Here is a 14498-nt window from a genome sequence, read left to right as displayed (position 1 = left end):
TCACTTCAGTCGTGTCCGACTCTGTGTGACCCCATAGACGGCAGCCCACTAGGCTCCCCCGTCCCTGGGATTCTCCAGGCAAGAACACTGGAGTGGGTTGCCCGGAACTAAGCCTACCCAAAATCTAGGCCTTTGTGAGTTCCATGACCTGGGACAGGAGAGTAGATGGGACCTGATGCTTGGGGAGGAATGAATGAGTTCGGGCTAAAAAAAGTGAGAAATAGCAATAGAATGAGCTTAAGGTGCCTTTATCGCTTCCATTTGTTTCTACTGTACTGGGACAGGGTAAGAGAGGGAGCCAGGACATGGGATTTTCTTTCCCTTTCTTTCAAGTACTTTCCTCTTTTACTAGTCCCTTTCACAGGATGCTGATACCTGGGATTCAGGTGAGTTGAGATGAATTACAATTTGAAGGAGATCATGGAGAGGCCTGAGTATGAAAATACCTCTAATTGTCAGGAATATTTATAGAATCTGATACTAGTGATATAAAATGGAAAAGAAGTGTTTCCAGTGTTAAGACAGAGAACCATCTTTTTGTCAAGTATTTCTAGTTTGTTCTTTTTCTGAGGGGGGAGTCAACTGAGGGGGGCAGTGTTGAGGGCATTTTTGGCATTGTTTTTGGGGGAGATTCTGGTAACATCTTGGCTCCATGTGTACTTTTTTAAAGAGTACTCTAACCATTCTTCCCTGAAGTGCAAACATACACTAAGGCTCTGATTTAAAGAGAATGTTCTGTGTATTGTATCTCAGTTGGTTTAAAGGTATCTGTGGTGGTCTCACTTGAAGTGGTAGCAATAATTCTCTTCCTATTTGATTCCATGGTGGAGCAAACCAAAGTTGACTATAGAGCCGTTGTCCTTCAGACATGTCTAAATTTCTCAGTCTATTTATGAGCATCAACAAACACTTTGTGCATACTTCTGCCATGGGTTGAATGGGTCTATTTTCCTTTAATTTAGTTTAAAACTAGTAATGGAATTCCTGAGGTTTTGAGAGGAATAGTGTTGGCAAACTTAGTTTTGAAACTAAAGGCAAATTAAGATACCAAGCAAAACAGAAGGAGACTATTACTTTAGAAAGGGATCTTAAAACTGCTGACATCTGCAAACCCAATGTCTTATATTTGTATAAACTTTAGATAAGCACTGCTATTTTTCTAAAATTGTTGGTTTAAAAAAAATTGTTACATTTGTGCATTTTAAAAGTTGCTTCTGACACAGTTTGGGTATGCTTGAGCTCAGCTTTTTCAGCAGCATATTCAGACAGTTGAGCATCATCCTTTTTGGCCTTATTTTGTCTCAGACCATTTAAAATAGTTAAAATGAATTGCGGATGTCAGGAATTTGGTAAAATTCTATTAAATTGTGTTTTTAAAAATTGCTTAATTCAAGGAGGCTATGAACTTGGTTGGGGAAAAACTTTTCATTGACCTCTATGTAAAATTTAGAATTTAACTGAATGTTGGCTTCCCACATGGCTCTAGTGGTAAAGAACCTGCCTGCCAGCACAGGAGATGTAAGAGATGCGGGTTCTTTCCTTTGGAGAAAGATCCCCTGGAGGAGGGCATGGCAACTCACTCCAGTATTCTTGAGAGGAGAATCCCATGGACAGAGGAGCCTGGCAAGCTACGGTCCATAAGGTGGCAAAGAGTCAGACACAACTGAAGTGACTTAGCACATATGATGGAGAAGGAAATGGCAACCCACTCCAGTGTTCTTGCCTGGAGAATCCCAGGGACGGGGGAGCCTGGTGGGCTGCCGTCTATGGGGTCACACAGAGCCGGACACGACTAAAGTGACTTAGCAGCAGCAGCAGCAGCAAAGTGACCTTTGAACCTGTTAAAATGTACTACCATCATCTGAATTATGAAATTTAGCTAAGTACTGCTACAATGACAAACGATATCACTTGTCGTTCTGATGTTTGTTCTTTTAAGTGTACTGTGCCATTGCCTTTTGAAAGATACTAGCAGCAGGTACTCTGAAGGATTATACTAATTAAACACAGGCCTTTCCCTGATTAAATCTGTTAAATTTTTCATGCATCCCACTAATACTCATTTGTGACTTCAGCTGTTCATGTGAATTTTACCCATGTGCTTTTTTGAGTACCTGTTTGTTAAATCTCTCTACGTATTTTGTTTTGTTGTTAGATAGCTCTTACTATTTCAAAACTTCTTCATGACATGAGTTATGTTTTTTTACATTCTTTGGTAATTTTCCACTGTGCAACGCGATGACTGCTTTATTATGTTGGGTAGATAACTTATTTGCCCATTTGGTCATTTAACAGATGTTTACTCAGTGCTTACTTTGTTGTAGAGGCTGAGTATACCAAGTCCAATAAGGTAAGGTCCATGGGGTCTCAAAGAGTCTGATACGACTGAGCAACTGAACTGAACTGCCTTCAGGTTGCTTAGACTTTGATAGGAGATTTAAAAAATAAATCGGTTACAGTACCATGTGTCATTCATATTTTGAAGTAATCTTTGAGAGGTCCAGGGCTCTATCTCTGATAGAGAAGATTTTTGAATTCACTCTGAAGAATGGAAACTCCACATTTGTAAAGTGTCTAAAAGTTTCTATTTCAGTTTATCCTCCTAAATCCATCAACATGAGCGTGTTATCCATTTTATACATGAGGAAACTTTGAGAAGTTACATGGTTTGCTGAAAGTCGTTTAAGTGATAAATTATAAAGGTGGGATTCTAATTTAGCATTCTTCCTTTTATACCAAGATTTCTTAACTTTAGCACTATTAACATTTTGGGCTATCTTAATCTTTGTTGTGGGAAACTGCTAAGCACTGTAGGAAGTTTAGCAGTGTTCCTGGCTGAGCTCTGGCCCAGGAGTATATGTAAAGAAAGGGGGCACCAGGAGCACAGAATTTAAGGTATCACTCTCAGGCTCTTTTAAGTGGTAACCCAGCTTTCAATCCTCACATCTGAGAAAATTCTCCCACACCAGCCTGTTGATTCTCGGTCTTCATTCAGTATTGCCTGGTAACAGTATGAGGACTAAATCCCCTAGGCATTTAGGTGTTCCTTGGGAGCTGAAGAGCAGTAATAAGCAGGGGCTTTTTGCCTAATTTGTCTCTCATCTCAGAATATATACTCTTTGGCAAAAGTGACTATAAGAAATGGCATTCATAAGTGCTAAGTAAATACCTTCCAGGTGGTACAGAGCTTAGAATCTTTAGGTGATACGTTACAAAACAAGGAAATCAGTTACATTGAACTAGTGAAACTTAGAGCAGAAACGGTACATTGAATATTCTCAGTCTTAATTTGTCCTGATGGTCTAGCACTTACCTGCTGGTATTGATCAGCTGGACTGTAGCTTGCATGCTAAACACAGTCTAGGTAGTTCTCTAGAATGGAGTCTTTAAAAAATGAAGTATGTGATAAAAACTTGAATTTTAGGAGTACTAAGCAATAGTGCCTAACGGAATTATTAATAATATGCTAGGTTTGGAGTCTTAAGTAGTTAAACTTATATTTAACTTTCTGATAAAGCATTACTATTTGACCTGTGGTAATAAAATTTTTTTCTTTTCTTTTTGTATTGGTAGGATTGGGGCTAGGTTACAGAAGTCCCTAAAAAGCTGGTAGAGTAGGCAGCTCTTGTGATTATAGGTAGTAGAGATCCATTAAAAATTGTCTTTCATTTCTAGACCCAAATTTAAAGGGTTTATGTGGTTAGTTCAGGCTCACTTGGATAATTCCTCCTTATTAACTTTCTTCAGTCAGTTCAGTTCAGTGGCTCAGTCGTGTCCGACTCTCCGCGACCCCATGAATCACAGCACGCCAGGCCTCCCTGTCCATCACCAACTCCCGGAGTTCACTCAAACTCATGTCCACAGAGTCGGTGATGCCATCCAGCCATCTCATTCTCTGTCGTCCCCTTCTCCTCCCGCCCGCAATCCCTCCCAGCATCAGAGTCTTTTCCAGTGAGTCAACTCGTCGCATGAGATGGCCAGAGTATTGCAGTTTCAGCTTTACCATCAGTCCTTCCAATGAACACCCAGGATTGATCTCCTTTAGAATGGACTGGTTGGATCTCCTTGCAGTCCAAGGGACTCTCAAGAGTCTTCTCCAACACCACAGTTCAAAAGCATCAATTCTTCGGCGATCAGCTTTCTTCACAGTCCAACTCTCACATCCATACATGACCACGGGAAAAACCATAGCCTTGACTAGACGGACCTTTGTTGGCAAAGTATATGTCTCTGCTTTTTAATATACTATCAAGGTTGGTCATAACTTTCCTTCCAAGGAGCAAACATCTTTTAATTTCATTGCTGCAATCAGCATCTGCAGTGATTTTGGAGCCCAAAGTTAACCTAATCATGGGAGGAAATCCCATTATATTTGCAGCCCCAAGGGTTATACAGGGTAGTACACTAGGGAGCAGGGATGTTGGGCCTTAGTTTTCTGCCTGTACAGGCAGTCCCCATTGTGTGGCTGACAGTAAGTGTTGTTGCAGTTGCCTCTGTTGTGTCAATCCTCCTCAGTACATTTATCAGTGGTCCACAAATCGTGAGCTTTTGCAGCAATGGCAATAGATTTCCCTTTGGGCTCCTAAGAGGAGTTTGGGCAGAAGTAGCTAACAGGAAGTGGCCAAGTGGTGGAGCAGTGTCTGTATTTTCCTCTTCAGTGCTAGCAGTGATATGGGTAATGGTGGTTCAGATGTGTTATATCAGTGAACAATGTATCCCATAAGTTCTTATTTATATTTTAAAATATACAGGTCTCTGTTACATCTAAACAAGAATACCACTTAAAAGACTTGTAGTGGAGCATAAAAGTTCTTATTAGACATGGAGCTGTGTTTCTGCCAATAACTCGACATTTTGAGGACAGATAGCATCCCATTTCCAGTTTGAGATTGCGTACAAAAATATCCCTAGGGCTGAGAATAGGCATAGTAAATTGCATCAACAAAAACCTTTTGTGAATTTATAGTGAAGGAAAAGTCTTCATTGAGTGTGCATGGAAAAATGTGATATAAGCTCTTCATGCTTTAGTACAGTAGATGGGACCTCATATTTATAGTGATTGCTCTGTATGATTAACTTTCAATGCAGATTCCAAAAATGTTTTTGCACATGAGTTACTTTTTTTCCCCTGTTATTTTCATCTTTGGTTAGTTAGAATCCTCTTCCCTCTTCTGTTCCAGCAGTGTTTCATCAGGTTTTTTTTCTCTTATTTTGATGTTCATATTTACTTGGATTCATGTTTTTACTTTAACCTTAAATTTTCTCCTAGTGCTTTAATAAAATTTTGAGACAGTAAAGTTATCTTCAGATGTCTTTTATTTGCACTTTAGCACTGTTTGAGTTGGCTTTTAAGACATACTTATTTTGCATAAATTTATCTTCAGGGAGAAGAGTCATTTCTGGCATTAACACTTCTAGGAATTGTGTCATAATTTAGTTTATTGTCTTAGTGTTAATAAGAATTCCAGAAGTCTTTATTTTTTTGTTCTGTATCTCCAAAGAATATGTTTGATTTTGGTGTTTTACTTGAGTTCTGTAACATTTGTTTTGATCCCAGATATTTCAAGATACTATAATTAACTTTTAATTTTCTTTCTAGTTTATCCAGTAATTTAGAATAGCACTTCAAATGCAATTATGCTGATCAGTTGAGAAAGTACTGATATGTATTCTTCAGTGGAAATAATTTTAATAAGACATTAATACTGTTTCTATTTAAGGAGGAGTTGTTGTTTAGTCATTCAGTCATGTCTGACTCTTTGTGACCCCATGGACTGTAGCCTGCCAGACTCCTGTTCATGGATTTCCCAGGCAGGAAAACTGGAGTAGATTTCTCCCCAGGATCTTCCTGACACAGGAATCAAACCTGCATCTCCTTTGCATTGTGGGCAGATTCTTTTGCTTGGTAAATGTTAATACTGTTTTCAGCTCTTAGATAAAACTTTATGGTGGAAGCAGTAAAACACTGTATGTGCTATGCTGTGCTTAGTTGCTCAGTCGTGTCTGACTGTTTGTGACCCAATGGACTGTAGCCCGCCAGGCTTCTCTGTCCATGGGGATTCTCCAGGCGAGAATACTGGAGTGGATTGCCATGCACTCCTCCAGGTGATCTTCCCAACCCATGGATGGAATCCAGGTCTCCCACATTGCAGGCGGATTCTTTATTATCTGAGCCACCAGGGAAGCCCAGAACTTTGTATAATTTAATTTTTGGTAAGTTAAAGAAATTTGTATAGACTTTTTTTACAGTTACTGGTGAAATGTAATTAAAATTAAATGGTGTCTAATCCTATTAGAATATACCATTTTGTTGGTTGAATATTTAATTAGCATGATCTGTAGTCATTGAAATAGATTGGTAACAATACATAAAAGACCATGTTCTCTGTATGAACTGATAATATTTTCAGAGAATTAAAAATAATAAACTTGTGAATGGCTAATGAGGTACTTTTAGTAAGTGTTTTTATTCATTATTGATTTTCTGAATATTACTGTTAGAACACTGATCCCAGTTTGTGTTTTGCTCTTGATATCCACAACAATTATTTCCTTGGTGATAGGTTCTTATTTGAGCTTATTAAATGTTAATATAAGATATAATCAGTAAGATATGTGCTAAAGATCATACAATATATCCAAAGGTAAGTAGAAATAGTGATCCATTGAACACATCCACAAATACATGGCTGTTTAGTGGAGGTGTTTGAGAGCATGCATATTATCAAACAGTCTGTGAGGATGCACATGGCAGGGTGAATTGCTAAGCGAAAGAACTCACTAAGAAATGTTAAGTGGCAGAGCTGGGCTTATGACCCTTCCACTTCAGGTACATTGCTTTCGTATTGTACCACAGCTGCCTTAGAGGACTGAAGGTTGTTTGGCTCTTTTGTGCCTCTGTTTAGAACTCCTTTTCCCTGCTCCTCTCAGTCACACATGAAAACACAGGTAAAGATATTGAAAGAAAACTTAGTTACACCCTTCTGTATCCTAAACAGATAGTCAGTTAATTCAGCAGTGGATCCCCACGGAAGGGGGTGGGACCTGGTGCTGCTCAGGGTTTTTAGGTAGGAGTGTAATGGAAGAGTGTGAGACTCTTTTGCCTTTAGATGTTGGAAAAGAGAAAGAAGTGAGAGAGAATGTAAGGGATCATGATTCTCAGGTGCTTGACCAACCAGTGTTTTTCAGTTTGTGATGAATATTAATTTAGGTTTGGGTACACTAGTAAACATGGATAACCATTTAGATTAATATGCTATTATCAACTTAAGGAAAATTTTAGTTTAGGTGTGCGTGCTTAGTCACTTCAGTTGTATCCAACTCTCTGCGACCCCATGGACTATGGCCCGCCAGGCTCCTCTGTCCGTGGAATTCTCCAGGCAAGAATACTGGAGTGGGTTGCCATTTCCTTCTCCAGTGATAAAGTATGAAGTGAGTGAAGTGAATCTCAGTCATGTCTGACTCTTTCTGACCCCATGGACTGTAGCCCACCAGGCTCCTCCGTCCATGGGATTTTCCAGGCAAGAGTACTGGAGAGGGGTGCCATTTCCTTCTGCATAGTTTAGGTGTAAAAAGTAATATTAGCTATGATTCCTGAGAAACCTTGTAAGTTTGAAACTAATAGCTGTATGGCATAGTAACTTGTACATTTCATGATTGTGTTTATTTTATAGTGTTTCGTTTATATTTATTATTTTTATTTGATTTTCAGTCTCTAGGTAGCTGTCAGCGTACAAGCAAAATAATTTAGACAAACAATGAAAAAGTTCTGTTTATGGGACTGTGACTGCAGCTCTGAAGTTTGTTGCTTGGGGAGTACCCTCTCGTTGTCTTCCCATTAGAGTGGCCTGTTGGCTAGAGGAATAGTTCTGGAATAGTAACATACCAATTTACTGGAAAGGCCACCATTCTGGTTGTTAAAGTTTTGTGGTCTTAACTGAGACCCATTTGGCTTTTGTGTATTACAGCATACTTACTTTAAGATGGTCTTATTTTTTTTTTCAGTAGCATTCTAATGTTTTTGGTTATAAGAAATTGAGGTTGGTGATGAAGTCAGTCCAGTGTAAAATACTTAACACATAAAATAGTGTGTAGTATTGTAATGGATACATGTAGGGCTGGGAGTCATAAAATCTCAGTCAGAAAATCTCATATAGTTTTGTTGTTTAAACCTGTTTTGTCAGTCTCTTATTGTGGAAATGAGATTATAACACTTTCATTTCCCTCCAAAAATGGGTTGAGGCTAATCAAAATAATGCGAGCATTTATTGATATAAACATTTATAGTTGTTAAGATTTTTTTTTCCTTTGTGGATAATTTTCCCTCTGTTTACTACTTCATTTATTTTCCCTTTTCTGGGCCAATTCTCAGAATTTCCAGAAAGGCCAATTTCCCTTTCTGGGCCAAAAGATTGCTTTTTAAATTTTTGTATACATTTGCCTCTGGTATTTCATATGAAAAATTTTAAGTATATGGTAACATTGAGAGAGAGAACAAGAGAGACAGAGACGTTGATCGTTCTCGTTTATTTTTTCAAATGCTTCTCTACTTTTTTGAGACCAGTTCAGTGCCTACTTTTTTTGTCAGGGCGACTGTTATCTTCTTTTTCTCTAAATTTACCCTTTATATTTTGTAGTTTAGCTGATGCTGGGAAAGGTTGGGGGCGGGAGGAGAAGGGGACGACGGAGAATGAGATGGCTGGATGGCATCACCGACTCTGTGGACATGAGTTTGAGTGTACTCCGGGAGTTGGTGATGGACAGGGAGGCCTGGCGTGCTGTGATTCATGGGGTCGCGGAGAGTCGGACACGACTGAGCGACTGAACTGAACTGAACTGAACTGAATGTAGTTTTTTATATTGTTCTTGAGTCGTTTTCCTGTCTTGGTCTTGGCACCTCTGCCACACACACTTCTTATTCCCTTCTGCACTGCTGAATCTCCTTGAGCGAAGGAGTCTTGTCTCGCGGGCATTTCTCTCTGTCATGTTCTCTGACATGAGTATGATAATGCTTGAGGTTTTCTTTGGTTGCCCTCTTTATTTCTTGTTGGAATATATGGATGCACAGTATAAACAGTATAACACATATGATTTTAATGCTCTTAAACCTTTGTGATAGTTATTTAACTATTTGTAAATTTGTTAGGTAGTTGACATATGAAGTTGAGCAACTATGCTGTAGATGAGCACAGTCCATTCAGTTCAGTTTAGTAGCTCATTCATGTCCGACTCTTTGCGACCGCATGGACTGCAGCACGTCAGGCCTCTCTGTCCATCACCAACTCTCAGAGCTTGCTCAAACTCGTGTCCATCAAGTCGGTAGTGCCATCCAACCATCTCATCCTCTCTTGTCCCCTTAGTACTGCTGAAAAGCAAACCAGGTCTCATAGTTTTTATATGAAAAGAACTTTATTAATTAAAAAAAAATTCAGTAGGCTCTGATGTAGTTGCTCATGGTTTTAATCTTGCGTTTTGAATATTTTCTTTTTCTGGAATGAAGTTCTTGTTTCAACTGTGTAGAAGGAATATGTTAATTAGATTATATTTAGTTGGTGAATTTGTGCCCGCAAGAATGTGACTTTTAAAAAGCTACAAGTTGTACAGTTCTTGTAGATAAGACTGTTTCCTGTTTTCTTTTGCATATTTAGTACTGTTACATATTTTTCCATGAGTAGCCTTTCAGTTTGTCTATTTGTATCATTTGACACTCCTACTTTATTTAAGTTCAGGTCTACCATCACTGGTGCTTACAAATGTTAGTCATTCGAAATGTCAAAATTTGGATTTGATCCAAGAGTTACAAATAATATAAGCCTTTATATAAATATATCCAAATATATATTCTTAGGGGGAAATGAATAAATAAAATACTGTGTTTATAGAGTGGTTTTAAACAGTTAGGCTTTAGAATTGCTACATGCCCAGAGTATTTCTCCAGTGAATTGCATACTGTATCAGCTCATGAATTGTGCTATAAGAAAGGTGTTTTTTTAAAAAGTAACAAGCAGATTTAATAAATTAATATACATTTTGTTTAAAGATGTACAAAGCACATTCTGTTTAATCCAAGGTTTTAAAGTATCCAGGAGCTTCTATTTACACATGTACAGACCCCAGACAGCAGTGAGGTCAGAAGATGCAGGAAGGGCAGCAGAACCTCATACTGCTGCTCTCTGAATGCTGAGAACACAAGTCAAATACATTCAACTTAAAAACAGTGCTGAGAGGTCACTGGGAAAAATCTCTGAAGAGAAAAGTCCACAAAAAAGGGCACATAAACACAAGGGGAAGGTCAGGGTAGTTAATACAGCCACTTTGTTCTTAGGACGACTGTGGAGGTGCCTTGTTTGCCAGATTTCTGTTCATAGTTCACAAGGTGTTGGCCTACAAGGTACTTGTCATTTTAAATATGTTCATAAAGGCACATAAGGGCTTCCCAGTGAGCTCAGTGGTAAAGAATCCGCCTGCCAGTATAGGAGCTATAGGAGATGCGGGTTTGATCCCTGGGTTAGGAAGATTCCCTGGAGGAGGAAATGGCAACCCACTCTGGTATTCTTGCCTGGAGAATCCCATGGACAGAGGAGCTTGGCGGGCTACAGGTGATAGGGTTTTAAAGAGTCGGGCGTGACTGAGCGAGCATGCACATGCACAGAGGGACTTTCACTGGCAGATCTGGGAGGACAAGATTGCTATCAGTACCGTGACCATCAGTAAAAGTGGGTAAATTTGCCAGTAGACCAAGTTTTGCGTTTCTGCAGTAACGCCTAGTAAAGGAACAATGCCAGACAGAAAGGTACACATAGGGAGAGCACGAACATCGTGACCACTGGCACTGACAGCTCAGGGAACGTCACAGTTCTGGGTGCCACTTGCCTCAGCCTGCTCAGTACAGTTTTCAAGTACCATTGAGGACCCACCAGTGTTATAGTGCAGTGATTTTGGTATGCAGGATTCCAAGTGCCTGGTCCTGTGGTGGGAAAAAGCAAGGAGTCCGAGCCAAGGGAACCCTTGAGTGAGCAATGATAACCAGCTCAAACAGGAGCCCCAGAAGAAGTAGGACAACTCCAGCCAGCAGCGCTGCAACTATCAGTCTTCAGGACTACCCTTTACCCTTCTGAAGATCACTCTGCATCTGTGTGGCATGTATGCCGCCAGTACCATCACAGCCCTAATGGTTAGCTAGGAAATGTAGAAATCATAAGCAGCTGTGTAGAACTCATGGATTTTGGCAGTCCTTGTCCAAAATGACATTAACTGATGCCTAGCAAATACTGGTAGAGTAAGGCAGATGAGGCTGGTGATCAGTAAGGTTATTGCATGCGAATACTATCAACAAAAATATCTGAGTGGAAAAATTGAAGGCCTATGCAAGGCTGAAAGCTGGCAGACCCACCCTGCTGAAGTATGGCTAGGTGGGCTGCATGCACACCTTCCCCCACCACAGGGGTAGTGTTGCTACTTCAGACATGCTGTATATTGTTCACTGGTTGGTTTGCACAGTTCTCATTTTCTTCCTGGTTCCAACAGATAGGAATGAAGATCCAGCAAGCTTCCCACAGTAAGAGTCTGCTGGCACCGTCCCCCTCAGCCACTGCTGCATCCATCTCTGTTCAAGTAACGCTGGTAAGGCAGCCTGAAGCAGAAGCAGCTCATGGGACAGTACACTCACTGAGCATCACTGTGGAGCATGACACTGTGGACAAAAAATCAGGCAACAGACTAAGTATGCAAATAGGTAGCGAAAGCACCAGGCAGACGTGGACCCAGAGACAGTGACTGACAAAATAAATTTTGGAAGAAATGTATACAGAGTCAAGTGAATCATTTCTTGTACTGCATTAAAATCTAGATCATTCAGATTCTTTAGAAACCAAAATACACCAGGTTGAAGTACCTGTCTCAGCCACAGAATGAAGGAGGCAAACTAGAAAACAGACACCTCTCCTGCTGCTGCTGCTGCTGCTGCTAAGTCACTTCAGTCGTGTCCAACTCTGTGTGACCCCATAGACGGAAGCCCACGAGGCTCCCCCGTCCCTGGGATTCTCCAGACAAGAACACTGGAGTGGGTTGCCATTTCCTTCTCCAATGTGTGAAAGTGAAAAGTGAAAGTGAAGTCGCTCAGTCATGTCCGACCCTTAGCGACCCCACGGACTGCAGCCCACCAGGCTCCTCCATCCATGGGATTTTCTAGGCAAGAGTACTGGAGTGGCTTGCCATTGCCTTCTCCCACCTCTCCCACTGCTGCTGCTGCTGCTTAGTCACTCAGTTGTGTCCAACTCTTTGTGACCCCATAGACGGCAGCCCACCAGGCTCCCCCGTCCCTGGGATTCTCCAGGCAAGAACACTGGAGTGGGTTGCCATTTCCTTCTCCAGTGTGTGAAAGTGAAAAGTGAAAGTGAAGTCGCTCAGTTGTGTCTGACCCTTAGCGACCCCACGGACTGCAGCCTACCAGGCTCCTCTCCCACTAGATAATGCAAAAACATGAGCTTTCAGAGTAGCATCAGACATTTATACCCAGCCACCAGCCACAGATGAGAGGGAACATTCTTTTCTGCCACCGATAACAAAGAGACCTTAACAACAGCATAGCTAACTCCCAGCAAGCGACAAGACCTATGAAATTTAACAAGTGTTGCCAATCCATGATAAAGTATCAGTTTTATCACTAAAAGTAGATACCCTGTTGTGGTTGCATCAGGCCTTCAAAATGAGATGCTTGAATGTGTTCTTCAAATCCCAAACGAACAATGGAGAAGTGACCAGTGTGGTCAGGGCAAAATGCATAAACAAGAATGAACTGTGTATTTAAAGACACCACCCAGATGACATGTTCTAGAAACACTAGTAATCTATCTACTTTTAGCATTCTTTCCCATGTGAAAACTCTTTGTAGCTCAGTCCCGTTGTACAGCATTTCAGTTCACGTGGCATCAGGTACGTCTTCCCCGCCTATGTTGTCTTCCTCCTTGTTTTCCTCCTCCTCTTCCACCTGGTCATCCTGGAATCAGGATTTTCCCTCACCACTTTGTTCTTGCCTGTGGTGGGTTATCATGCTGGTCAGTGGCAGCATTTTCAGCACCATTTCCTCCTGCTGGAGCCTTATTTTGGTGATGACCAGCAGCATTGAAAGGCAAAGCAGCAAGTGGCATGGTTGACCTCAATATGACTGAAAATTCTAAGAATTACAGAAAGCTAACACAGTAGTTTTAGAAAAGGCAGAGGAACCAGAGATCAAATTGCCAACATCCGCTGGATGATGGAAAAAGTAAGAGAGTTCCAGAAAAACATCTATTTCTGCTTCATTGACTATGTCAAAGCCTTTGACTGTGTGGATCACAACAAAATGTGGAAAATTCTGAGAGATGGGAATTACCAGACCACCTGACCTGCCTGTTGAGAAACCTGTATGCAGGTCAGGAAGCAACAGTTAGAACTGGACATGGAACAACAGACTGGTTCCAAATAGGAAAAGGAGTACGTCAAGGTTGTGTATTGTCACCCTGCTTATTTAACTTATATGCAGAGTACATCATGAGGAACGCTGGGCTGGAAGAAGCACAGGCTGGAATCAAGATTGCTGGGAGAAATATCAATAACCTCAGATATGCAGATGACACCACCCTTATGGCAGAAAGTGAAGAGAAACTCAAAAGCCTCTTGATGAAAGTGAAAGAGGAGAGTGAAAAGGTTGGCTTGAAGCTCAACATTCAGAAAATGAAGATCATGGCATCTGGTCCCATCACCTCATGGGAAATAGATGGGGAAACAGTGTCAGACTTTATTTATTTGGGCTCCAAAATCACTGCAGATGCTGATTGCAGCCATGAAATTAAAAGACGCTTACTCCTTGGAAGGAAAGTTATGACCAATCTAGACAGCATATTAAAAAGCAGAGACATTACTTTGCCAACAAAGGTCCGTCTAGTCAAGGCTATGGTTTTTCCCGTGGTCATGTATGGATGTGAGAATTGGACTGTGAAGAAAGCTGATCACCAAAGAATTGATGGTTTTGAACTGTGGTGTTGGAGAAGACTCTTGAGAGTCCCTTGGACTGCAAGGAGACCCAACCAGTCCATTCTAAAGGAGATCAGTCCTGGGTGTTCATTGGAGGGACTGATGCTAAAGCTGAAACTGCAATACTTTGGCCACCTCATGCGACGAGTTGACTTACTGGAAAAGACTCTGATGCTGGGAGGGATTGGGGGCAGGAGGAGAAGGGGACGACAGAATGAGATGGATTGATGACATCACTGACTCGATGGAGGTGAGTTTGAGTGAATTCCGAGAGTTGGTGATGGACAGGGAGGCCTGGCGTGCTGTGATTCATGGGCTCGCAAAGAGTCAGATACGACTGAGTGACTGAACTGAACTGAACACAGTAGTTTGGAAAAAAAAAAAAAGGTGTATAGTCAATATAGACCATTTTAGATCTTTTTAATAACTACATTACAATTTTGTTTTGCCTCTCAATTTTTGTTTTAAAATTAGAATGATATTTG

At 40.8% G+C, this 14498-nt stretch overlaps 1 protein-coding gene and 2 pseudogenes across 3 annotated transcripts in view; 1 reads left to right on the top strand and 2 right to left on the bottom strand.

Annotated features, from left to right (window-relative positions):
* Window positions 1–14498, top strand: part of FRS2 (fibroblast growth factor receptor substrate 2) — a 113769-nt gene that overhangs the window by 26528 nt on the left and 72743 nt on the right. Inside the window, exon 2 of one of the 3 annotated variants that reach the window (XM_055396715.2) lies at window positions 11527–11622. The exons of the other annotated variants lie outside the window; for them this stretch is intronic. The gene's annotated coding sequence lies outside the window, so the exon portion shown is untranslated. The remainder of the gene's footprint in view (window positions 1–11526; window positions 11623–14498) is intronic. 3 annotated transcript variants of the gene reach the window in all.
* On the bottom strand, window positions 10660–11926 carry LOC129536030 (E3 ubiquitin-protein ligase MARCHF6 pseudogene; annotated as a pseudogene).
* LOC148777603 (E3 ubiquitin-protein ligase MARCHF6 pseudogene) lies at window positions 12500–13148 on the bottom strand (annotated as a pseudogene).

This window comes from Moschus berezovskii, chromosome 6 (genome assembly GCF_049115385.1).
Source record: "Moschus berezovskii isolate FMDL1 chromosome 6, NW_MosBer_1.0, whole genome shotgun sequence".
NCBI classification, from domain to species: domain Eukaryota; kingdom Metazoa; phylum Chordata; class Mammalia; order Artiodactyla; family Moschidae; genus Moschus; species Moschus berezovskii.
The sequence above is the reverse complement of the archived record's forward strand: the minus strand, read 5'-3'. Positions and strand labels throughout refer to the sequence as shown.